The following is a 27,540-nucleotide window of genomic DNA, read 5'->3' as shown; positions in this document are numbered from 1 at the left end:
GCCTGTAATTTGCAGTAGTATTGATGTTTGTCTTGTAGTATGAATTTTTTAGTTTCGTTCCTAAGTTGCCTCTAATTAATTTGATCTTGGGGGTGTTTAGCTGAATGCCATAAAGCCCAGGCTTTGTTTCTAAGGCTAATTTTGAGTCTAGTCTCTTTTGAAAGCCATGGTACAGTTTTTGCCTTTGTTCTTTTTGAGCGAATAGGTGCGTGTAAGTCAAGGATCTCAAGGAATTTATTGTTAAAGTACACAACTGCTTCCTCTAAGGGGAGGAGTTTTAAAATAGCCCAATTACGTGATTTTAGTTCCTGTTGGAATTTGGCTGAGTCAAAGTTTTTGTTATTTCTAACAATTCTTAGTAAGGGTTGTTGGGGGTTGATAGCTTTGTGCTTAATTATATATGTGAGATGGTGATAGCTTAGACTATTGGGGAGGGTACCAGAGGTGTACAGATGGGGGTGACTATTGATGAGTACCCAATCAAGTATGCTTTCTTTTTGGTTGGGCTTACCTACCCTAGTAGGGGTGTTAATGATTTGCGTAAATGAGTGTAGGTTAATATGGGTGGTTGGGGATTCTGATGAACAGGTGGCCCAGTCTATATTGAAGTCTCTGGGAAGTAGGGTTTCTTGGGGTAGTGACTAGATATCCTGTTTAAGGTGTCTTCAAGTATAGCTATATTGTTACCTGGGGGAATATACATGCAGATGATATAAATGCATTTACTTTTGTTAAGTTGCAGTTTGGTGGCTAGAATCTCTAAGTTGTTAATCTGAGGTGGTTGTACTACATCTGTGGTTATATTCAGCTCTGATTTATAGAGTATAGCTACCCCACCCCCATTCCTGGAAGCACATTCCAGCCTATGTATGTTATACCCAGGAGGTAGTACTTCATTGTCTGTAGTGGTAAGTTTTAACCAGTTCTCTGATAGACAGAGAATCTCAGGAGAGTGAACAGCAAGGAGTGGATGCAGTTCATGTACCTTGTTATTAATGCTTCTAATATTAAGATGACTGGTTAGGAGAGAGTTAGATGGCCTGGAAATTGTAGGTTTGTAGCTTAGGTTACAGGTAGAGGGGGAGTATGTGTCTAAGGTGGATGGGCCAGGATTGGGGTGTATGTCTCCACCCCAGGCTAGGCCTAAGCTTGGAGATAAGTTTCAGGAATTTGTCTACAAGTTTGTGGTAGAGTTTGATTCTAGTGCTAATTTTCCTAGAGTTGATGTGTAGGAAGTGAGAGCAAGATGTTGGCTATGTCCTGGTACTATAAGTATGGTTGAAGGTGGGATGATTGACAACTTGGGTGATAGCATGGGACTGTGGAACTTGAAGTCCTGTGAGAGACTGATTTTCATATAAGGTAAGGATGTATGGGGCTAATAGGAGGGGTAGTAAAAAGCAGTGCAACATTGTTTGGGATGTGTCTTGAGAGATAAGAAACTGTTATACCTGTAATTGCAGTACCAGAAGATAGTGTGGTTAGGTAACTGTATTGGAAGGGGGTGGGAGGCTGCCAGATGATAGTTGATAGGTGCTGGTGAGATGTAGGTAGAGGGTTTGGGTGGGGAATAATTATCACAGCAAGAGGTGATAGGAGCTAGTAGGTGGGGGAGTGGCTAATCAGGTAGAAATGTAGAGGTAGTGGGTGCGGGTGGAAATTGGGGGCTGGGTGGGGAGCACAGTGAGCCTGATCATCACCAACCCCATTCTTCCCATTTTCTACATGGAGTTGGGGTGTTGTGACACCTGTTGCCATCTTTCTCGATTCAATGCCAAACACCTGCTTCTTCGACACACATGCCTGACTGTCATTGATCTTCTCTCACACAGTCCTTCCACCTCTTTGCCGGATGCTCTCATTTCCTCTTACCTTCGTCCTGTCTGCCCAAATCTTCTTCACCAGATTGTCTTCTGCTTTTCTGTACATATGCCCGAACCACCATAATCTGTTCTCTTTGATCTTTTCTGTAATTGGAGCTACTTTGGCTTCTGCTCTTATGTCCTCATTTCTTTGTCTGTACCACAGTGTGCATCCTACCACCCTTCTCAGGCACTTCATTTCCATCACCTCTAGCTTTCTCATCTGCTCTGCCTTTACTTCCCAGGTTTCTGTGCCATACAGTAGTACTTGTCACACCATTGTTTTGTACACCTTACTTTTCAGCTTGATTGGCATTCTTCTGTCATACACTACACCTGACACTCTATGCCAGTTTGCTACAACCACTCTGATTCTAGTTTTGACCTCTTCATTCAAAATTCCCTTCTCTTCAACCAACCCTCCCAGATACTTGAAGCTATTAACCTATCCCACTATCTTCTCTTCTATCTCAGTTCTCAACTTCTTCTGATTTCACCTATTTGCTACCATTATAACCGCCTTATCTGTACTCATTTTCATCCAACGTGTCTTCAGTTTTACATTCCATTCCCCCTATCCTTTGCTGAAGTTCTTGCTCAAAGTCCACCTGTAATGCCACATTATTTGCATGCAACAACTTAGTTGAAATGTCTGCTCCAACCTGTTTGCTAATGTAGTCCATTACAGTATGAACAGCAGTTGGCTCAGAAATAAACCCTGATGCACACCCACTCCTACTGAGAACCCTTCTGTGAGACCAAACGCTGTTTGTACTTGAGTATTTTTTCTACCAATATTTCTGGGACTTTGAACCACCGCAATACCCCCCAAATCAGCTTTCTTGGGACCTTGTCATACACTTTCTCCTTGTCTAGGAATGCCCAGTTGGACTCTCTCCTCATCTCTAGCTTCTTCTTAACTATCTGTCTCACTGCAAACATCAGGTCAGTTGTGCTGCATCCTGATCTGAATCTGAACTGCTTATCTCCCATCTTACTTTCTAGTACTCTGCATATCCATTTATCAATCACCCTCTGCAGAACTTTCATGCAGTGTGATAGGAGTTTAATACCTCTCTACTGCCCATAGTTGTGGATGTCCCATTTGTTTTTGTAGACTGCCACAAGTATGCTTATTCTCCATTCATCTGGGATATGTCTTTGTTTCCACACTGCTATTAGTACCCTCAGGAGCCATTTCTCCCCTATCTCAAACACCATCTTTATTATATCTGCTATGACCTCATCTGAGCCTGCTGCTTTCCCTGACTTCATCTTCCTTAGTGCTGTTCTTACTTCTTCAAGATGGGCTCCTCTTCTTCTCTCATTGTAGGCAGTGTCTGGGGCAGTACCACTTCTGTGGGGTTTTCTTCATTCAGAAGCTGATGGAAGTATTCCTTCCACCTGCCTTTGATATCCTGTGAATGAGCAGGTTGTTGCTGGCATCCCTTATGACGGGTGTCTGACTGTCTTCTTTATCTTTCTGTCTTTGTCTTGCAACCTGATATAGTTTCTTTGTGGCACCTACTGAGTCACTTTCCAGAAGCTGGTAGAGTACTTCTGATGCCCTGTTCTTTGCTGTTGTAACTCATTTCTTTGCTTTTTTTGTTAGCCAACTGGTATTCTTTCCTAGCCTGGTCTGTCTTTTCTATCTCCCATTTGTTCCTGCACTCCTCCTTTCTTTTGATGACTTCATGGACTTCTGCATTCCACCACCAGCTTTCCTTATGTGCCTTATTTCTATACCTGACTCAGCCACCTATCTGTGCTGTAGTCCTCACACATGTTGTTTTGAGGTGCTGCCATTTTTCTTCAATTCCACCGATTTCCTCTTCTTGGGGTGCTAGAGCCCTGAGTAATTCATTGAACTGCCAGGAAACCCATAACACATACTTAAACATGTTGGAGACATTCCACATTCAGCTCAACAACATTTTCATGGGTAACTTTACCCTCCCCACTATATACTAGGAATAATACACAGCCCCTTATATGCAGGCCCATAGAGTCTTGGAGTTTGTAAACACAAACACCCTGGACTAGATAGTCCATACAGCCACTAGGGTGCTAACATCCTAGGTCTAGTCCTCGCCAACATGGGAGAACATTGTGCCTTCCTAAGTGTATTGTGCTGACTAGTCAGATCAGATCATAAAGCTGCCTCCTTTGAAATAAAAATAAAACCTAGGACATCAAGTAACTATAGAACTTTTAGAAATTATTCCAGTGTAAACTTCCTACTTGTAAGCAGAGTTGGATAGAGCACCTAGTGCTGAATCCAACTGTGTGCAGTCAGTGGTGGCAAGGACTGAAAGGAGAAGAGCACTGTCATAGTGCTCACAGTATACATGCATAGTGTTGTCTGCCTCCTACGGTGTCCTGGAGAACTACCTATGATCCTCCACAGTTTGTATTAGCTCATCATGCAACTTGTCTAGTATCTTTGAGATACATGCCTGGCATACTCTCAGTGCAACTGTATTCTGAAAAAATGGAAAGTCTCTGCGGCCAAAATAATTAATGTAATGCACAGAGCTGTAGCTGGCTATTCTGGTATCTTGTGCTGTCCTCAGTCTGGTGCACTCTAGCTGATGCTACAATTTATGCCACACAGGGAGCATTAAAACACATCAGTTTTGACCACAAATGCAATACCAGCATTGATTTCTGAATGCCAATAATACACTTAAGACTAATTGGCATCTGTTGATCGTGTCCCCTAGCACTTTGTTTCCAGGGTGCTGACTCTTCACTCCATACTAGCCACTCCTCTGGCAATATACATATTAGCATCCAAGATTACAGATAAATCACTCATTCTGAGAGGTGCTGTAGGTGACTACCACATGTTACAAATAGCCCTAAGCAACTCAAGGTATACCCCGAATCAATGAGTGATCTGCTGGTTAGTTATGTTATGGTCAGTAAGTTGTTGTCTCTATTGTTGACCTTGGTACAGAGCTTATCCAAGTCATTCCACTGCCTAGAATATGTGAACCATATGTATGTTTGGCATGCAATTACCTTTCTGGTGCCAAAGAAAGACCTGAAGAGCTGTCCTAAACCTTTCTTTTCAAAACCTTCACATTAAAAACACCAAACTTCAAAATGCTCTCTATATAGTCTCTGCTAATTCCAGTTCCACTTCTCAGTTTTTTAGTAACTCTGGATTTAAAAGATGCTTATCATCACATTCCAGTTCTGAAAGATTTGAGATGTTTTTTTCTGTTTCTGGTTTACATTTTCATTTTTCTGCTTTACCCTTTAGGGTGTTACCAGCTACATTACTGTTTATAAAGGGTTTACTATCACAATGTTGAACAGCACAACATATTTGAGTCATTTCATTGACTCATATGGTTGAATCTGTGAATGTCGTTTTTACCATATGTCAAAAATGGTAAAAGTTACATTCAACATTCAAACCAGTTGACTGTTCCTTTAAAATCTCTGTTCAAGTCAACGTTGGTTTTATTGGAACCAGTCATTTCCTTGCTTTCGATTTAATGAATTCAGAAGGTTTCGGTTCGCTGTTTTTACGAGTCACCTATGTGATTATGAGATTCCGGAATGGGTGTCTCATTAGTAAACCTTTACAAAGTGCCTGGCTCCTGTAATAGCCCACTGCAGGTTGTGCAGCATTCACATTTTTACATATTTAAATGACTGCCTTATTTTTGCAGATTATTTTACAAGTTGTCAAGAATCTTGGGTACAAAAAAAACTTTTTCTTAGTTATGGGTTTCAGGTGAACATAGGAAATCTTCTCTCTCCTCACTCTTTTTGTCTCACAGGATAGTGTTTATTTGTTTATTTATTTATTTATTGCATTTGTTTACTGGGATGATCCAACTAGTTAAGCAAGCTGCCTCTTTTCAGAGGATGCTTGGGGAGAAAAGCTACACAATAAAATGAGTAAACAGTAAAACAATAGTTAATGTATTTTAGACAATAAGGATAAATAAATTTTAGGTCAATACAAATTAGTCACAGTTTGATAAAGAATTTTTACACCTGATATAAATGAATATATGAATAGTGCGGAATAAAATAAAAATGTCGTACAATGTTACATCTGAGGAGAAGAAAATGAAAACAGATGATTTATGATTGTCATATATATGGTAGAAAAACATTTTGTAAACTGTGATTTTGACAATAAGCATGGGAGATTCTTTGAAGTCCAAAGAGCAGTTAACGAGACTGTGGTTATACCAGGAGGAATATGAAAGCCATTTAGTGAATAGAAAGGCTATGTAGAGAATAGAGAGGCCCAGGAAAAAAGGTTGAGAGGGAGACAGACAGCATTTAAGTTATCCCGGGAGAGGTACACGAGCATAGCCAAGTGCTTTTTAGGTGATCCTTTAAATGTAGTTTGTTGTTTTTTTCATACAAGCAGGAGAGGCATGTCATTCTAGGTTTTAGGGGGGTGAGTATAGGGAGTCTCCAGCAGTGCTGTTTGATGCAGTTACAATTAACAATGTTTTGTCAGAAGAGTGTACTGATCTTTTCAGACTGTAGACTTAGAGAATATTGTTTAGACTTGGACATTTCTCTTAGTCATTTTTGAGCTTATTTGTGATGACAAGCTGTAAGGAGATTAAATAGTGCCTTAATTCCAGCCACTGAAGTTGCTTTAGTGTGACGCAGTGATGTGTCCTATAAGGATGGTTGGCAGCAAATTTTGCAATTTCATTATAGCACCGGTCAACTAAGGAGAGTTGATTGGGTTGCAAATTGCTGAGTATGGGGCTGCATATAGGAGAGAAGGGATGAGAAGCAATGAGGCAATTTTTCTAGCCTGCTCTGTTAGGTAGGTTTTGGCTGTGTAGAGGGCTCCCAATTTTAAATATGCTTCCTTTGCAGCCTGTTTTATGAAGTTGTTGAATTTTAGATTTTTATCAAAGGTAACCCTTAGTAACTTCATGGGTTACCATTTCTATCTTGGTATTGTTTGATGATGGAATTGAGAGTGAATTTTTCTAGTCAGATTGTTGCTTAGGGATGAATAAGATCAGTTTGGATTTTTTGGGGTTTAGAAGGAGCTGTGAGTCAGCTAATCAAATCTAAATCTGGGAGAAAGATTCCTGGCTGTACTGTTGTAGTTCAATCATATTTGTGGTAGAGCAGATGATTGTGAAATCATCTGTATATTGCATGATGGTTGCTTGTTTGGTTGCTAAATGCAGACCATTAATGAGTATAAGTAGTGTATCTAATGTAGGGCCTTGATGGACTTCCATGGTTACTAGGGAGAAAGGATGATGTTGTTTTGCCACTTTGCAGTTTGTGGTCTGTTTGAGAGTAACTGTGAAACCAGGATAGTGAGAGTTTATCAAAGCCTAGTGAAGACATCTTGCATTGCATTGCAAATTTTTGGTGTGACACCATGCCAAACGTTTTATACAGAACAAGGAATACAGAAGAGGCATATTGCTGTTTCTGCTTTGATTTACTGCTTTAACAAATCTTAGTAGTGTAGTGAGTGGAAACCATGTAATGTAGGGGAAAAGAAATTAGTAATATAGGTATTTTAGGCAAGAAAGATAGAATGGCTATGAGCCTATAACTGGACAGATCAGTTGAGTATGTAGGAATTTTTACACAGAGTTAGAACATAGCTTTCCTTGATAGACTAGTTTATTAAGATGGACAAAGGGTATGCCAGAGCATCTGTTGCTATTTTGATATATATACAGTTGATAATTTGTCTGGAATGGAGTCTCCTGCTACATCTGGTTTATGGCTAGGTTGGGTCTGATTTGCTGTCTGCAACTTTGTATCATTTTTTGTCAGTGTCCTTTTGCTTTTAATAGTGTTTCTAAGTTGATTGTATATTTGCTTGCTAGCATCAATACTGGATTTTTTCCAGGTTCTCTCTGCATTATCCCTGTTTTTCATGAGCTGTTTAGTTTTATTTTGTTAGCCAGGAAGCTGGGTTTAATTTAATTCTTTTGGTTCCTATGGGTGCAGGGTCTTTTAGTATTTTTAGAAATGTCCTGTGAAATAGTGCTACTGCTTCATCTAACTGATTGTGTTTAGTAATTTTAAGTTTGTAATGAAAGTGTCTTTGTTGAAGGTAGAGAGATTGCGAGCAAGTTTATAGCAATGTTTTTGGTTATGAATGTGCTATCTTATTGCAGGAATAGGCAGGTGGCCACTAAGGGTGTTGGGAATAGTAGTGGCATAGTTTATTGTATCAGTGGATTTGTTGTATCTGCTATGAACACAGATGAGCTGGCAAACCAACATATGTTTATGACATTTGTAGGGTTTCCATTATCTATGGTTTGCCATTCGATATTCATGTTTAATAATATTATGGTTTCTTCAGAGCTATTGGTTGATGATCTGGAGAAGAATTCTTCAGCAATGTTTATGTTATTACCATGAGGTATGTAGATACCTGTTATGCATAGGTTCTTCTGGGTGTTGATTTTGAGATAGGGTATAAGTATTTCAGCATTATGGCATAGGGGACTGTTTAGTGGGTGTACTTAAGTTATTTTTTTAGCTAATTTCTATCCCTGGTGTGATGCCTAGATTGTGCAGGGAGGAGTTGTAGTATAGGTACTAGTCTTAAAATGGTCAATATTTGATTTGCTGTAAAGGGAGGGTGCTATAGTGAAGTTGTACTAGGTGTTAATAGGGGGTGACAGAGTGAGGGAGCAGTATGGTGTTTACTGAGAGAGCTGTTAGGTAGAGGTATTGTTAGGATCTAAGTTGGGCTAAGAATATGAGAGAAAGAGGTAAGAATAAGTGAGGGAACAGCATATTTGACAGGAGTGTTGTATGAGTAGTAAGAGAGGATGGTTAGCGTCAGTGTTTGTATGTAGTTAATGATTTTAGCAACAGACAAGGATGTATAGTTAATCTATTGTCTAGAGTGACAAATTAGGTAGTAGGAGTGTAAAAGAAGATTAACATAACATAACATGAAAAGGCAATATGGAAAACAATAGGTTAAAGATGCAGAGGTGAATGCAAGATGAGATGGGAGTGGTGTATTTGAGAAAAGTCTTAGTGCGGAGTTGATGTACTGAGATTTGGGGGGGCGTATAGAGTGATGGGAGTGGTTGAGGGAGAGTAGTGGGTGGAGAACTGGAGAGGATAAATGTAAAGTAGGGGTTGGTTAGGAATTAGGGGTAGGGGAGCAGGGTTAACCTGAGCATTAGTGAGGGTGAACTGACTTGATTTCCCTTTCCCTTAGACAGCCGACTGCTAAATCAATCAATGGAGCCCAATTGGAAGGACAGAGAGAGTACCAATGGAGCTGTTGTGGTCTAAGACAAGGGAGCAATCTTTATTTATTTATTTATTGGCATTTGTTTACTGGGATAGTCCGACTGAGCAGCGCCCTTTTACAGGAAAGGCCTGGTGAGAAAAGCACCATTATACAGACATCATGGAAACCATTTGCATTATTTCTTCATTTACAGTCAGTTTCATTCATGAGCAACAGTTCCAGTATTCAGATTTCATTGACATTGGTTACATCATTTACAAACAGTTTTGATTAAAATAACAGTTATATGGGTATTATATAAATAAATCTTTTAAATAAAGAGTTAGAGAAACCCAAAGAAAGGAAGGAGGGGGTGGACGCACGAGGAAGATAAAGGAGGTGAGATGATCGAAGAGGGTATAGTGGAGATAATAGCATATTATGTTTTGTGCAGCAGAGAGTTATGGCATAAATTCATAGTTATATTAGCACCAGTTGGGTTCATAGGTTCATAGGTAGGTACTAGGCTATTGGCCCAAGGGCCTACGTAAGCCTAGCCAACAAGAAGTGATCCCTGGGGTGTATTTCCTATTTCCCATCCACTCATCAAGATTTTTCTTGAAGACTGCTAATGAAGAACTTTGCTTGACATAGATGGGTAGCCTGTTCCAGAGTATGGGAAGTCTCTGGGCCAAGAATCTATCCCTCCAGCATGTCCAGAGGTTGTGCAGGTGCAGAGCTATTTATCTATCACGTGTTGCTTCAGTTGACATTTAAAGGTCTTTCAGGTTGCAGACAGTTCTTAAGTGGAGTGAGATGGTATTCCAGCTATTAACAAAGCAGTGTGAATACAGGGAGTATCCTGCATTGTTGTTAGGTTTAGTTATGGAGAGTGATGGACCACAGAGGTCTCTTAGAAGTGTAATATTGAATGACGGAGTGAAACGATGGGAATCTTTCAGGGTTATGGAGTAGTTTGAAGGTTGTAATTAATTTTAAGTACAATAGTGAAGTATTTAGTTTAGGCCAGTTTAGCTGTTTTATAGAGAGAGTGAGAGAGAGAGAGAGAGAGGCAGTGATGTCATCTGTATTGTTGGCTGGTTATTGTAGTTTTGTTCTAGTTTGGCCGATAGAGGGAAGTTGAGATTGGTTAGGATAGGAGAGGCATATAACAAGGTGGGGAGTAGAAAAGAAGTGGCTATATTTTGTCTAGCAGGGTCAGTAAGGTAGTCTTTTACTCTATAGAGGCAGCCTAGCTTTTGGTATGTCTTCTTTATGGCTTGCTGAAGATAGAGATCCACTTTCAGGTGGTTATCAATAATCACACCTAGCAGTTTGGTGTAGGATGCCAGTTTTATATTGGTCTTATTGGATGACAATATATTAAAGTTTTTTTTTTGAGAGGAGAGAAAGTTGGGAGTGAACAGTAGTAGTTTACTTTTTTGTGGATTCAGGAGCTAAACTTCCATGGAGGAGAAGGATTTCCTGTGTGAATGCTTGGAACATGGGTAGTCTCCTAGCAACACTTATTAGAGTAGAGTCCTTGGTATATTGTACTATGGAGGCCTCTTTGGCTGCTGTGTTTAGGTTGTTGATAAATAAATTAAATAGTAATTGTCCCAGGATGAAGCCTCATGGGAGTCTGATGGATATAGGAAGGAAAAAGGATAAATCATCTTGTCACTGCTTGGGACCTAGTAGTCAGGTAACTAAGAGACCAGTAAAGTGAGTTGGGTGACAGTCCAAAGGAAGAGAGTTTAGTTAGGAGAATTTGATGATTGACTGTGTTGAATACCTTAGACAGATCTGGAAATAGGGCTGATGTTTGAAGACCTGAATTTCTATTGTGATTTGTTATGTCTGTGAACCTTAAAAGGACATGCTCCAGGGGAGAGAGGAAATTATGAGAAATGATATATGTAGTAAACTGGCAGTGAATACATCATTCCAAGACTTTGGATAAGGGAGAGAGAATGGCAATTGGTCTATAGTTTGTGAGCTGGGCTAATGAGCTGCCTTTATGGAGAGGTGTTATACAGGATTTTTTCCAGAAGGTGGGGACATATTTTTCTTGGATAGAGTAGTTTTTTAGAATTGAGACAGAATATGCAAGGCTGTCTGTGGAGAGTTTGAGGCATTGAGATGGAAGTTGGTCAGGGACAGTGGTTGTTGTCTTAAGGGTGTGTTTTAATTGTAGATATTGCTACTGGAGTGAGTGTGAAGGTTTGCTGTGGCTACAATGACTGGAGTGGAATGGCTATTTTTGTAGTAGTTTTGTTTCATTACTGTATTTATTAAATTTGAGTTAAGCTGTAAAAGCAATGTTTTGGCTGTTATTTGTTTGGGGAATAGCTGGGTTGGGTTGATTTTCCAGGATTCAGCAATGTACTTATTGATTTCCAGAAGGGTTTTGGAATGTTTGATGATGAATTTTTGGTGTTGCTATAATACCTTTTTATTCTGTTTTATGCATTGCTTGCTATTGTTCCTTAACTGTCTATATTGTTGCAGGGATGTTTAAAACTTGGTTTGTAGCCATGACTTCCACTTCACTTCCAGTCTTTATTTTTTATTTTTAAATTGCATGACGTTTTATTTTTTTGGATGTTTAGAAATATTGTATTAAACGTGTCTACTGCTTCATCAAGTGAAGAGTTTTGTGGAGCCCAGTTGATCCAAAGCAGCTGGAAATAACATTATAGTTATTGAAGTTACTGAAGTTACTGACGCATCTGACTGTGTTGTAGTGATGAACCTTGTGGTGCTTCTTAGGGTGCCTGATTACGTAGCATAGCTGGTGGTTCTCAGGATATTGGGTAGTGTGCCATTTGTGGCAACACTGACTGGGGAAGATGTTCGGATTCAGTCTAGGATGGATTTTTTAGACTGACCTTGCTAATTCTAGTTGGAGTCTTGATCAGTTTGGAGAAGTTGTATAGTTATACTGAATTTGTTGAGTTTCCTAGGGTATTATTTGCCAGTTTATGTTAACATCTCCTAGCAAAATGGTTTCCAGTCTTATGTTGGCTGAGATCCAGAAGAGGATCTCTTCCAGAAAGGGAATATTGTTACCAGGGTTATGTGTAGACCTATGATGGCTAGAGATTTATGAGTATTCAGTCTGAGAAATAGGATGAGAACTTCAGCATTGTTGAACGTGAGTATCATATCATGGTAAGTGGAGAAACATAAAACATTTCTGTAGAAAACAGCAACTCCACCTGCTTTTTTTGTTAGTTCTATCTAGTCTGAATATATATTAACATGGTGGGAGTATTTCTGTATCTTTGATAACTAACTTTAACAAGGTTTCTGTGGCTATGAAGAGAGCAGGGGAGTAGTGGGCTATACTGGTATGAACTTCTATGATTTTGTTATAGAATCTTCTTAGATTACTGTGTAGTATTTTAAGTCCTACGTGGTTGGAGAGGTAGGCTGGTTCTGGTTTGGGATGTTTGTGGACTGGTTTGGTGGGCTCTGGGGTTAGAAGGGTGGGTCTGGGATTGGGTAGTATACCCCTCTCACTATTATTGTTAAGTTATCAATGTGGCTATTGAAGATCCATTTATATCTGACTTTAATTTATGATTGATTTTGAATAATGATGGAACATGTGCTACTTGCTTATATTTCAGGTTCTAATGCAGTTAATGTCAGGTAGGCTAGAGTAGATATTAGAGAAATGTGTTGATGTATTCTGGTTTAAGTATTGTGTGACAGGTGTAGGTAAGTAACAGTGGGGGAGAGAAACTAATACTAGCTGGTTAAGAGTGTGAGTAGAGTGAGTAGTGATAGCGACAGATGATAAAGTAGTGGCATAACTGGTATTTAGAAGGATGTATGGATAGGCGGTGGTGTGTGGTGGGAGGAGAATGGAGTGGTGCACTTAGAGGTAATAAAGATTAGTAGGAGAAATAAGATGATAGGTAATATTGATAAGTAGGTGTAGGTCATTGATAGGTAGCCTTGATAGGTAGGTACAAGATTTATAGGTAGGAACAAGGAAATCAGTTTATATGTTCATAGGAGGTTACTAAGTTAGCAGTCATAGGGCTTTTGTAAGCCTAGCCATGTTAATCTCTGGTTGCCCCAATTGTCCTTGGTTAGATGGATGTACTTTACAGATCAGCCCCGACCACCCCTGTCCATGAGGGACATAAGTGCCACCCCTGGGATAAATTTGCGGTCACCCATCCATTTCTCCAGGTTGCACTTGAATGGGGTCATTGAGGAGCTCTTCTTCATATGAACTGGAAGTTTATTCCAAAGCAGTGTCAGTCTCTGGGAGACATACCTGTCTGTCCAGCATATTCTGTTAATGTCACTGGCATGTAGGTCAGGCACAAGTTGCCTTTCAGTAGCCTATATGATACAGAGTACATTGACAGAGTTTTCAATCTATCCACGGAGGTCATGGTTTGGAGGCCCTATATCTTCTTCGTGAGAAACCTCTGTGGTCTCTCCAATTGCTGCAGGTATCTAGTGAGATACAGTCAGGATGGAGCATTGTACTCTATTTATGGTCTGATTAGGGTAGAGTAAAGTGGGGTTATAACATCCTTAGACCTGGATACAATGCCTTTACTTATGAGATGCGCAATGTAGAGGGCTTTCCTTACCATCGTAGAAACCTGGTGGTCAAAGTTCAAATTGCTGTCGACCTGTGTTCCCAGATTTCATACCACAGTGTGTGAACTTAGAGGGGTGCTGTCAATATTGTAATTATCGGGGAATTCAGCTTTTACAAATGGGATAATAGTGCACTTTATTGAGCTTAGTTTTAGACTGTGATTTTGGCAGCAGTCATTTGTTTGTGTTAGCCCCTCCTGTAATATGTTAACATCATTGGAGACTTAATGAATGCGCCTAGTTTACAATCATTGGCAAACTTGGAAAACTTAAATGAAATATTGATGTGAATGAGGATGGATTTATGTGTTGAGGGGTCTTTTAACAGTGTAGAATAGGTATGGTAAGGAAAGCTAGCAGGAAAAAAGTACTGATATAATTGGGTATGAGCTTACAGAGATTGAGGGTAGAGGCGTAGAAGCAGTATAGAGAGATAAGGGAAGGCTGAGAGATATTACAGAAGAAGAGATGAGAGATTAACACTAATCTGATTCTAGTACATGAGAGAAGATTGCAGGGTTGAAAGGAAGATGCAGATTTACTCAGGAATGAAAAAGGGGTACAGTTGAGGAGGGATTTGATTAGGAGAGGGAAAAATGCAAAGCAGTATGAGAGGGAGAATGGTTGTTGGAAATGATCCAAAATGTTTGATAGAAGTAGAGAAGAGGAGCATAGCAGCAGTAGTGAATCTTTGATATAATCAGTAATAAGTAATAATAACAGAGTTATTTGTTTTGAGCTGGCAAAATGTTTATCGATAATTTACCTAAAATATAGCCCTCAGACATCAATTCCAACTGTGAACTTTAATGTTATATAAATTATAAAGATAATTACTTGCAGAAAAACTTACAGAGGAAAATAAAAATAAAAATAAAATATACTTTTATTTTATTTTTTTTTGCTTTTTGTGTTTTCTTAACTTAAGAGAAGGATGAGGGTACTGAGTTGATGGTGACTCAGGAACAGTACTGCTCAGAGCTGTAAATAGTTTAACAAGTGTCTGAGGAAAAGGAGGAATGAACTTAAGGAAAGAAAAGAGAGACACTAAGTGCCACACAGTGCCAACAAGGAGAGACAAAGAATTGGAGTAGCAAGTCTACATAAATGTGAAGTTAAATAAGAGAAAATCAGTTGGGAAATAAGAGCATCCAAAAGACAGTAATGAGTAAACATCAGTGTCTGTTAGGAAGCAGAAGCAAAAACTGTCGAGCAGGATGTCTGCGGGGGAGACTGTGGGATAATTGATTACAAACTAGGGAACTGGGGTGCTTGTCTGCAGACTACTCATTGTGCAGGCTAAAATACATGCAAAATGGACTGGCTGCCCAACACTTAAAGCATAAGGGCAGAGGCAGTAGATAGTGTCTGTCTAAAATAAATGGTAGGTACACGGAGTAGACACAGAATGTTTTTTGGATGAGTCTGCTGTATGTATGTCTCCTGGATACATCCCTTGTTATGACTTTTCTCCCTCAGGACAAAGTGAATTGTTGCAAAGAACAGTTTCTAATATTTGCAACCAGAGTCTGGCATCACGATTCTAGGTTTAGGGGCCTCTGGAGTTCTCATGATTCCTTTGGCCAGACTTCACATGAGGAAAATTCAGTGGTTCATCAAATGAGTTTCGACCCAGCACCCCTTATCTTTTCAAACCCAGTACTGGCGTTTGTAAAAATAAAGTTACCCTGGTGGGTGAATCATCTGTCTGTCAACCTTGGTCTTCCTTTTTTCCTTTCCAGACCCCACTCAGTATGTAACTGTAGATGCCTCATACTTCACCTTGTGAGATGTATTCATTGGGGTGAAAGGTCAGATCTATGGAACAAATAGGACAAATTAAAACACATGAATGTCAAAAAAATCTTAACTCTAATAAATGTTGTCAGATCTCTGAACTATCTTTGCATTTCAGACCCTCTACTAGTAATAAGTTCATAGGTTCATAGGTGCGTACTAGGCTAATGGCCCTGGGGCCTTTACAAGCCTAGCCATAGGATTACCCTGGCATCATGCCACCCGACCTTAGTTCCCAGTGCCTCTGTCGAGTAGAGCCACTGGAGTTATCCCTGGGGTGAATTTTCTATTTCCCATCCACTCATCAAGATTTCTCTTAAAGAAGGTCAGCGAGGTGCTCTGCTTGACATGTATGGGAAGTCTATTCCATAGCATGGGCAGTCTCTGGGTTATGAACCTGTCCCTTCAGTATATTCTGTTGATTGTGGTAATGAGGTTGAGGTCTTTGGAGCATGTGGTGTGGAGGGATTGGGATTTCTTTAGATGTAGCATTGCAACAGAGTTGGGTCAGACATGGGTTTGTAAGTCAAGCAAACATTGCCTCTAAGTAGGCGATATGAGACAAAGAATAGTTGGCGTTTTTTGAGTCTGTCCATATAGGACAAGTGTTTAAAGCCTAGGGTCCTCTTTGTGAGGTACTTTTATGGCCTCTCCAGTTGTTGCAGGTGTCTAGTGAGGTACATGCCAAATGGCCATTGTACTCGATGACTGGCCTAATGAGAGAAGAGTAGGGGGAGACAATGACCTCTTTCTTCCTGGATGCAAAACCCTTAGTAATGAGATGTGCCACAAAGAAGGACCTTCTGACCACAGTGGCAATGTGGTGATCAAAAGAGAGGTTACCTCAACCTGTGTTCCCAGATCTTTTATAACACCTTCTGTGTTCAGTGGACTACCATCGATGTGGTAATTCATGGGAACCAGGTTTTTCCCAAAGGGGATGATGACACATTTTTTGGCATTGAGCTTAAGGCCATGGTTCTGACACCAGTCGTTGGTCTCAGTGAGGCCATTCTGTAGGATGTCAACCAGGGGTGGCTCTTGCTATTGGACTGCCGGACTGCAGCCATCCCACCTAGAAAATACAAAAGAAAAATCTTTAAAACTGGAGAACAAAAAAGGAAAAAAAAAATTCACGAGTCCCGACTCCTCTGTGCATGCGCAGAGGAATTAAAAGAACTCAGACTGCCTTTATCAGCAGTCCGGATAGAGACAAAGAGGTACCCAGCAATCATTGCTGTGAGATACCCAGGAATCTGTGCGGTGACGACCGCACAGAAGAGGAGCTCCGGACTGCTTTGGCTGCAGGCAGAACCAATGAGGGGTGAGCTGCTGCTGCTCACGCGGGACTTTCATTGTGCGGGCTTGGCTTCATTCGTGGATTACTGCTTCAGGTAGGTTTTTGGCTGCTCTCAGGATTGTGGGCTTTGCTTCGTTCATGAAACAGTGGTCGCTGGCTGGAGTGTGGGCTTGCTTCGTTTGTGAAACAGGTAGGTGAAGGCTTCATAACTAGGACATTTATTTACAGCAGGTGTGTGTGTGTAATGCCCCAGTTACTATATACTGGTGGCTAGAGAGAACAAATGGTAGTGGGTAGAGATACTCAGGCTTGAACCCTGTACCTTGGATGTAGGTGGCAAGGACCTGAATTGCCTATCCACCACCATTTCTAAAAAATTTACAGATTTTTGACTCATATTTGTTCTGTTCCTCATAAAATCTGTGGTTTCTGTATCTACATTTTTCCTTGCAAAGTCTGTAGTGCAGTGGTGTACTGGTAGCATTGCTGCCTACCAGCTACAGGTTGTCTGGTTTGATTCTTGGCTGGGGTGCCTTCTGTGTGGTGTCTGCATGTTCTCCCATCTTACAAAGATGTGTCTGGCATTTCTCCCTGCCATGCTGAAAATTGTCTTTTGTTCCAAGTCAGACTAGTTTCCTGGTTAAATGTTTAAAAATAACAGGCATTTGAATTTCAGACTTCATATTCTTCAGAAAGTACATGGTAATACAAAACTGTTCTATCATCAGACTAGTTTCCTGGTTAAATGTTTAAAAATAACAGGCATTTGAATTTCAGACTTCATATTCTTCAGAAAGTACACTGTAACACAAAACTGTTCTACCAGTTGTCTAAGTTTATAACATAGATATTTGAAATTTGTCCCTATTTTTGGGACTGTATTCCCCCATTATTGGCTTTGTCCAGGTATTTTGTGCTAAGGTTGAGAGTTATCTATGGTGAGAACTGAATTCATTGAATGTTTGGGGGCTGTATTCCCCCCCATTACTGGCTTTGTCCACATGTTTTTTGCTAAGAGGTTGAGAGCTATAGTGAGAACTTAATTCATTGAATATGTTTGGGGGCTGTATTCCCCCCATTATTGGCTTTGTTCAGGTGTTTTGTGCCAAGAGGTTGACAGCTATGGTGAGAACTGAATTCACTAAATGGTAGCCATTTAAGTTCGTCTTCCTCTCTTTCACAAAACAGCTGATTTGGCATAGTGGTATGTTTCTCTGACTGTTTTGCACAGGGTCCCCTGGGTTAAAGACGTGGCAGTGAAATGTATGGTGGTAACACAGCATTTTATTCTAGCAACTTTCCAACATTACACAAGCAATGTTTAAAATGTGTCCCTGTTTTTTGGGCGTTTGCCCCCCCCCAATAAATTTCAGCTTTTTCCAGATTTCTTGTGCTGCAAAGTTCAGAGATACAACTGCGTGTCGAGTTGATTTTACAAGGAGCTGAGAGCTGCAGGGGAACAAAACTTTAGTGCTGCTTATTGTGAGTCTGCTTGCATTGTTAATAGCACAACAGGTAGTGTCCTTGATTTTGATGCAGAAGGCTGTGGGTCTACTCCCACAGTAGATAGATGCATTGCTGATACTGTACTGTGTTGTAAAGTGGGTGGATGCTGCAGTCCTTTTTGGAAAAGATACCTAGAGTAGTAACTATGAACCTGATATCAGTTTGCCATACAGTCTCTATTGTGATATTACTAGCTTATCATTTTTTTAATGCATGCAACATAGGCAATTTATTCCTCAAGGGCAACAGGCACTTTATTTGTAGATGAATAAACAATGACATATAAAGTTGTTTGCTAGCAGCAACCTCTTCATTGTTACAGATTTCTTTAATGTGGAATTATTTAGGTGACTTTTGCTACTTCAGAGATTGTGCATATTTACTGATACTGGTGGACTGTAGAAGGTTGAGTAGACTTTTATGATGGAAATGTTCTGAATTGGGTAGTTTTGTCATTGGTGCATGCATTTTGTTTCATTGTTTACTGGAAAATGTTCAAAACAATACATTTAAAATGCCTTCTAACAACTGTACTGTATTGTACAAGGAATATAATTTAGTACAATCAGGAAGGTGTATCAAAGAGCACATGTATGTTTCATGTGCAAGGGGCCTATGATTTGAAAACAGCCCAAAGTTAATCTTTATCTGCCACTGGCAAAATGTATTTTCTTTGAATGTGGGTTTCAATGCTGTTTCATTGAATGTGAGTTTCAAGGGCAGAGAAGTTTTTAATGTTAAGCCTGTTTTCATTGTGAGACTGCATTGCTTTGTTTAGCAGATGTCTTAGTGTTTGTGCTGTAAAATGCAAAATAAAACTTTCAAATGAAATCCAAATCATCATAGAAGTAAAGCAGTATGCACATTAGTGTTTATGGTAAATGGAGTGAATTAGCAAAGTAATGGATCATTGGAATGGCTGCAGGGGGAAGGGCTCCATTTGACCATGATTTTGTGAGGGGGAAGGGCGGCAAACTCAGAGACAGCCCCAGCTGAACTATACCTCCCAACAGTCCAGATTTTCACAGAATTAATAGATTTTTGCTTCTTATTTTTGGTGTGTTCCTCATAAAATTTGTGGTTTTCTGGAAAATCATTTAGGAATTAAGTCACTAAATAATGACACACTGAGTTTCAGACTTCACAACCTTCAGAAAAATGCATGCTAAAGTAAGAGACCTCTTTAACTGTCTCAGTTTATACAAGAGCAATTTTTAGTACTGTTTATATGCTCCCCCAATATATTTGGCCTTGTCCAGATTTATTGCATTAACAGGTTGAGAGGTACATGCAAATAAATTGCTTTATAGAATTAGGCATAGCCAAACCTCTCAACTGTCCCCGAATTTGGCTCAAAATGTTGCTCTTCCCCTAATAATCCCTCCGCAATATAGCAATTTTGGAAGAAAACATGGAGGGTTTACAATTAAGAAATAACTGTAATAATCAGAGTTATAGATTACTTTTATTTCAGAAATGCATGTAGATTCTTTTATTTTGTCAGCTGCTCAAATTAGCAGTACTAATATTAAAAAAATGTCCCTTCTTTGAAAGGTTCCCAGCTGTATTGTGTGGCTATTTTATATTTTTGCATCACATTTTTGGTCCATTTTTCATAAAATTGTGTTTTTTTTTGGCAAATTAATGGTAAATCATTAAAGACTGAAGTTAGAAAATAATGACAGACATTTGAGTTTCAGATTTCATATCCTTCAGAAAATTCATACTAATGCAATACCTACTATTCTGTTATCTTTCTAAGTTTATAAGAGCAATATTTAAAAATTGTCCTTATGTTTGGGCCTTTGTCCCACTTCTATGTATGATTTGGCCAGATTTCTTGCTCTGAGGGTGAGAGGTATGACAAATGTGTCAGGGCCATCACCGTCGGCCAGAGACATTTCAAATTGTGACATACTTGTTGCACCCCACTCCCCCATGTAGTGACTCTGGATGTGTCCAAGCAAGGCAAGGACCAGTTATGCAGTGTAAATGTGCAGGGTATCCCCCCATCCAAGGTAGACACAAGTACTACAGTGGCTTTTCATCTGTTCTTGATTTTGCAGAATGGTCTGGTTTCTGTCATATTTTTGTACTGTTGATTTATGCTTATTACTCAAAGTGCCTGTTGCTCTGTGTTTTAAGTAGCAATGCTTTAATGACCATCAGGTAAGCTTGTCTGAGATCATAACATGCAAGTAAGCTTCAATAAGCATACCATTAAAGAATTGCTAAGATTGAAGCCTTTCTGTTGTTGCCATGCAGAGAATACTTAACTAGATAATGTATAAGCATTGGGTATTGAAATGCATATGACAGTATTTGTAATAAAGGACAGGATTACATTATTTTAAGAAGCTCATTACACTTGTTGGAGACTTCCAGTGATCTCTGAGGGCTTTACCCGTAAACTAAACAGAATGCCATTCATGTGTGGCCCATAACCTGTACAGTAATCCTTTAAGCAATGTATCTTGAGCTTGTTTCTTGTTTGCTTTTCATTTTTACTTTGATCATGTTTTCCCCAATGACACAAGTAGATAGTTGTCAGGCAGCAGGTCTTTTTTGGATAAGAAACATTTTTACAAGTGGGGGCATCACAGAGATTGCTACTTCAGCATGTTACTTGGTATTTTAATAAAGCTGAATATAAATTATAATTAGAACTGCAGTGCAAGGAGAAGCGATTTGAGTTGAGTGCTGCTTGTTTTTCTTATACTTGATTTTGACTGGCATTCCAGTAATGTATTTAAAAAATAATTTATTTTTTCATGCCTCACAACCTTTTTGTTTCCATCTAGATATTAAGTAAGCTGTCATGCAGTCAATGCATTGAAATATTTTTATTCTTTTACACTTCATTTGTCTTGATTGGACTCTCATAATGAGGGTTTGGCACCCAGGGCAGCATATTTAATTAAAGTTAGTTTTTGTGGTTTTGAGCATAGCTCCTCCCCTTTCTAGTTGGCCACACCCCTTCCCATTGACCCCACCCATTCAGCTATCTCCTGCAGCCCCCCTTTGATTTGAAGTCACCAGCTGCCACTGATGTCAACATCACTTGGGGAGTTACTAATAACTCCCAAATTACAATTGTCTGCGAACTTTGTCAGCCAGAGTCCATTCGTGTTGGCCTGTACTTCAGAAAAGTAGATACCAAACAGGAGAGGACCTAGGACTGAACCCTGTGGGACTCCACTTGTGACTAGACAGCAGTCTGACTTGGAGTCAGCTACATTCACACTGTGGGTTCTATAAGTGAGCCAGTTTGCAACCCACCTGGTGATATAGGGGTTGATGCCAAGCTTAGTGTGTTTTTCTATGATTCCTGAGTGGGGAATGGTATCAAATGCCTTGGCCAGATCAAGGTAGGCTGTATGAACCACCTTGCCTTCATCCACAGCTCTGGTGACTGACTCAAAGAAGTTGACCAAGGTGAGCAGGCATGATCTACCCTTCACAAAACCAAACTATGTCGGATCCAGAGTTTGGAGATTCCCTATATTCTTGTTTATTAGGTCCATGATGATGCTTTCCATAGCTTTGCATATCAGACTCATCAGGCTAATGGGGCGATAGTTCCCAGGGTCTGTAGTCACTCCTCCTCTGTGGAGAGGGATGACTGTAGCAGTGCACTATTCGGTAGGGACATAGCCTGAGGTGAGGCTGTGATTGAACAGGGCACACAGGTGAGCTGTCAGTTCACTCTGTAGTCCATGTAGAACACAGCCAGGGATATTGTCAGGTCCCATAGAAGCTACATTCTTGGCCTTGGACAGTGGTGTTTTAACCTGTGCAACAACACTATAGTGATGTGGTACATAAGCAAATGGGGTGGAACCAGATCCCGCTGCCTTTGCAAATTAGTTATGGTAGCCTGGGAACTGGCAATTCAGTGCACTTTGACCCACCAGGCTACATACATTCCATCAGAGCAGAATATTATAGCAGGCAAACAGAGCATGATGAGGACAGACCCCACGAATGGAAGTTGTTCCCAGGGGTCTTCCAGGAATTGATCTCTCCCTAGGGAACACATCAAGTAGATCTGTTTACCTCCATTCAGAACAGACAGTTAAAATATATGGTTGCAGACTCCTTGCATAAAGACCTGGAAGACAGATGCCTTTTCATTCCAGTGGATGGGGATGTTCCAGTATGCATTTTCACCCTTTTCTATGATAAGATGGGTTCTTCTAAAAAATCTGAAGGGATTCTTCAGGGATGATACTGGTAACTCTCTTTTTGTCCAGGCAACATTAGTTATCCTCTAGTTTCAAAATGACCAAGGACAATTATCACAAGCTCCTAACAGGATGAACTTACCCAGAGGACAGATGTTGTTTGAGACACCCTAACCTTAAATTTCTTCAGCTCACCACCTGGATGATAGAATTTTAATACACTTTATCCACCTGTTTTCTGAGGATATGCAGCAAGTATTAAATGAGGTGAAGAAACCTGCTACTAGAAAATCATACCCATACCTCTCAACATCTTAGTTCAAGAAATCTGGACAAAGCCTAAAATAATGGGGGAACAAAGGTCCAAAAATAGGGACAGATTTTAAATATTGCTCTTATCAACTTCAAAATTTGCTAGAATAACAGGATCTGTGTTAGCATGCATTTTCTGAAGGATATGATGTCTGAAACTCAAACGTATATTATTATTAAATTACTTAAATCCTCAGTGATTTGCCAGAAAACCACAAATTTTTTGAGGAACAGACCAAAAATATGAGGCAAAACTCTGGACATTCTGCAAAAATCTGGACAGTTGAGAGCTACTTGACCAATTAGAAAAGATTTTCTAGATGGTGGCAAAGAAAGAATCAAGATCCTTTTTAGGCCCAGATGCTGCTGGGCCTACAGTAATTGTGTGAGTTATTATCCCTGGCCTTTCTTACTCTTCTGTCAAGATTCTCCTCGACCATTTCTACTTGTCTGCTCATGGATACCCCCTTTCTACCTTGCCTCGTCAGACAGTTTTTGAAAGGGGTTTTATATACCAGTCCACTTTAAATACAGGTGTTTCCTACTTGAGATCTTAATTTTGTTCTGGAGAAACTTATCTTTTTTCTTTTTGAACCTGTTAATCTTGGAAACAGTGTTTGCCGTTGCTCTGACTTTAGCAAGAGTAGTATCGGAGTTACAACTTCTTATGGTAATTCAGCTCTGTCTCATCTTTCACAGAGATAGTGTAAATTTGAGAACAAATCCTTTTTTTATTTCTAAAGTGGTTTCTGATTTTACTTTGAGCCAGGATATTTATATCTCTTGTTTTCTATCCAGAACCAAAAAACAGGGGAGAAAGAATTCTACACACTCTGGAAGTTCACAGGCAACTCAGGTACTACACTGACAGGGCAAAAACCTTCAGGAAGTCTAATCAACCATTTATTTTTTATGAAGGTAAGGAAAAGGGACAATCAGTGTCAAAAGAGACAATTTCAAAATGGCTGTCACTATTACTTTTTGTTACTCTGCCCATAACAAAACACTTTCAGACCTGGTTAGGGCTTATTCTATCAGGTATTTGTCTACTTCAGTGGCTTTTTAGGAAAGAAATGGATTCTAGAAATATAATAAAGGCAACAACTTGGTCATCTGTGTCACCCTTAACAAGCAATGCATGTAAGATTCTTTTTCTAGGTCCAGAGCAGGCTTTGCTAGGAGTATTCTCCAGAGGCTTCTGTACTCTGATCCTTCTTCTTCCCCCCTTTCTTTCTAAGCTCTGGCATTCATCCCATATAGCTTAGGCTACAGCAACAATGACTTCTCTACTGTTATGATAAATTTGCTTACACAACTGATCGTTCAATGATGGATCTAATAAGGAATGAACAGCATGGAACTGTATTTATTTATTTATGTATTTATATGTTTCTTTCTTTTTGTTGATCAGGAAAGTCCAACTGGGCAATGCCCATTTTCAGCAGAGACCTGGGGAGAAAAAACTTGATAAAATTACATGCATGCTTATTAGTTTAAAAAAAGTCCAGTGAGAACACTTTATGCAAGTACATTCAGTACCCCACCTAAGTACCATGTTCAATCATAGCCTCACCTCAGGGTTTTTGCCACTGAATGGCACAGAGCGATGGTTATCCCACTTCGGACTCCGGGAACTAATACCCCATTAGCTTGATGAGCCTGGTCTGCAAGGCCATGGAACGTATCATCATGGAACTTATAAACAAAGACATTGGTAATCTCCAAACTCTGGACCCCACCCAGTTCATGTTTGTAAAAGGCAGATCATGTCTCCTAAACCTGATAGACTTCTTTGAAGCAGTCACCAAAGCCGTAGACGAGGGTAAGGTGGTTCACACAGCCTATCTAGATCTCGCCAAGGCTTTTGCCACCATCCCCCACTCTGGAATTATAGATAAACTCACTAAACCAGGTATAAATCCCTATGTCACAAGATGGGTTGCCAACTGGCTCACTGACAGAACCCACACTGTGACAGTAGCAGACTCCAAATCTGACTTCAGACCAGTGACAAGTGGAGTACTACAGGGTTTAGTCCTGGGTCCTCTCCTGTTTGGTATCTACTTCTCTGAAGTACAGGCTAACACAGAAGGTCTTTGGCTAACGAAGTTCTCAGATGACTGCAAACTAGGAGCCATAATCGAAACTTCTAATGATATGGACATCCTACAAAAGGGCCTCACTGAGACAGATGCCTGACGTCAAAGCCATGGCCTCAAACTCAGTGCCAAAAAATGCATTGTCATCCCCTTTGGTGAAAACTGTACCCATGAACTACCACATAGGCGGCAGTCTACTTAACACTGAAAGTATGATAAGAGACCTTGGGACACAGGTGGACAGTAATCTCTCCTTTGATAATCACATTGCCACAGTAGTCAGGAAATCCTTCTACGTGGCACACCTCATCACAAAAGGTTTCTCATCCAGGAAAAAAGAGGTCATTGTTCCCCTCTACTCGTCACTCATTAGACCCATTATAGAGTACAACACCCCTTTTGGTATGTACCTCACAAGACATCTACAACAACTAGAAAGGCCACAGAAATACCTCACAAAGAGGACTACCAGCCTCAAACAGATGCCCTACACAGACCATCTCAAAAAACTCCAGCTTTACTCCATTGCATATTGCCTACTCAGAGGTGATCTCTGCCTAACATACAAAGCTGTGTCAAATCCGGAGCTGTTGGACATGCTCCATGTAAAGAAATCCCAATCCCTCTGAGCTACATGCTCTAGGGACCTAAACCTTGTCACCACAATAAACAAAACATGCTGGAAGAATAGATTCATGTCCCAGAGACTTCCTATACTCTGGAACAAACTACCTATCTATATCAAACAAAGCTCCTCATTAGCACTCTTCAAGAAAAATCTTGATGATTGGATGGGAAATAGGAAATTCACCCCGGGGATCACTTCTGTGGCTCTGCTCGACAGGGGCAAGGGAAAATAATTTTCTTGGGAGGCGAAAGCCAGAGTACATTTTTGTCTAGGCTTATATAGGCCCTAGGGCCAATAGCCTAATACCTACCTATGAACCTATGATGCTATGAACAACAATTATGTAGTTCTATAACATGAACTAATATATTTACAGGTCGAGAACTCATGTCAATAAATTACAGAAGTTACAGTTAATATAAAGGATGTGAAGTAGGCAAGGTAGGAAAAGAAAGAGAGAGAGAGATAGAGAGAGAGAGGTAGGGAATGGACAGAAGGAGCAAAGGAAAGAAAGTCAATATCATTTTAATTAGTGGGTGCAGAAAAAGTTATGGCTAAGAGATGGGTGTTAAAAGTATATGGATGTATATAATGGTTATATAGGTGGAGGCAGAAAGACAGTATCAGATGAAAATGCAGTTCTTATCTAAGAACTTGCATAACTTCTTTGAACCTTAAGGAGATACTACGAAGGATAAGTTATACAATTTAGAAGGATTTTCTAACCACTTCAGATTTATGGTGGTCAAAGGAGAGTGTGTCATCAACATCGTACCACAGTCTCTGATGACTGCATCAAATTTAAGGACAATGTTATCTATATCATAATCTGTAGTGATGTTAGATTTATAAAGGGAATTATGCTGCATTTCTTCTTGTTGAGAGTATACCCATGGTTAATACACCAAGTATCTGTTCAGTCCAGTCCTTGCTGGAAGATTTGAGTATCAGAGTGGGATTTGATAACTGTCCCCAGTTTGCAATCATCAGCAGTCTTGATTAGCAATAGTCACATGATATTTTTTTTATGACAGAGAAATATATACCGAAGAGGAGTGGGACCCAAGACAAAGCCCTGTGCCCTGTGGGACATTAGTGATATCATTTTTCTAAAGCAAATACTTCCATCTATAATAGTACATGTTCTGTCAGACAGCCAAATTCCCAATCCAGTGAACTATGCATGGCTTAATGTTGACTTAGGAGAGTTTGCCTATAATCCTAACATGGAGGATAGTACCAAAGGCATTTGCAAGGTCTAGATAAGCAGTGGGGACTGTTGACAAAACTTCAGAAAAAATGTTGTCAGTCATGTTTTCTTTTTATCCAAATGTTTCATCTGTAAGTAAATGACATCTGGCATAGTTATTTAATATATTTCAGAATATTAATATGCGGTTAAAGATGTTATACCACTGTACAGGTAGCCAAGGTCTCAGTAAACCTTTCAATAAATGTAGTCAGGTTGAGGAGACATGATCTGCCTTTTAGAAAGCCAAACTAGTGTGTATCCAGGGATATAAGGTCACCTATATCCTTGTTTATTAGTTCAGTTGTAAAATGTTACATAGCCTTCCAAATAATACTTGTGAGACTAATAGACCTTTAAATTCACAGATTCTGTACAGGGACCACCTTTATGTAAGGGCACCACAACTGCCATTTTCCACACCTCAGGGACGTAACCAGTGAAGAGACTCAGTTTGAAGAGCTGATGGAGGAGTTCTGTTAAGTAAGAATGCTTCTCAGCAGACATGCAGGGATATTGTCAGGATCTACAGAAGCTGTGTTTTTAATTTAGGAAAATACCCAAAGGTCTTACTCCAAAGTTTTCTCTGGAGAGGGATGTGAGGTAGAATGAAGGATACTGAGAGGACAGAAGGGTGGGTGGAGTGAAGTCCTTCTTTCGGCTTTTCCTGGTTAGGGGTCACCACAGCAGAACTCCGGTCTGCTAATGATTGGCAGCAGATTTTTACGGTGCCGAGGTGTCAGCCCGAT

This window comes from Protopterus annectens, chromosome 17.part0 (assembly GCF_019279795.1).
Source record: "Protopterus annectens isolate FY-2018-M chromosome 17.part0, PAN1.0, whole genome shotgun sequence".
NCBI lineage: Eukaryota > Metazoa > Chordata > Ceratodontiformes > Protopteridae > Protopterus > Protopterus annectens.
The sequence above is the reverse complement of the archived record's forward strand: the minus strand, read 5'-3'. Positions refer to the sequence as shown.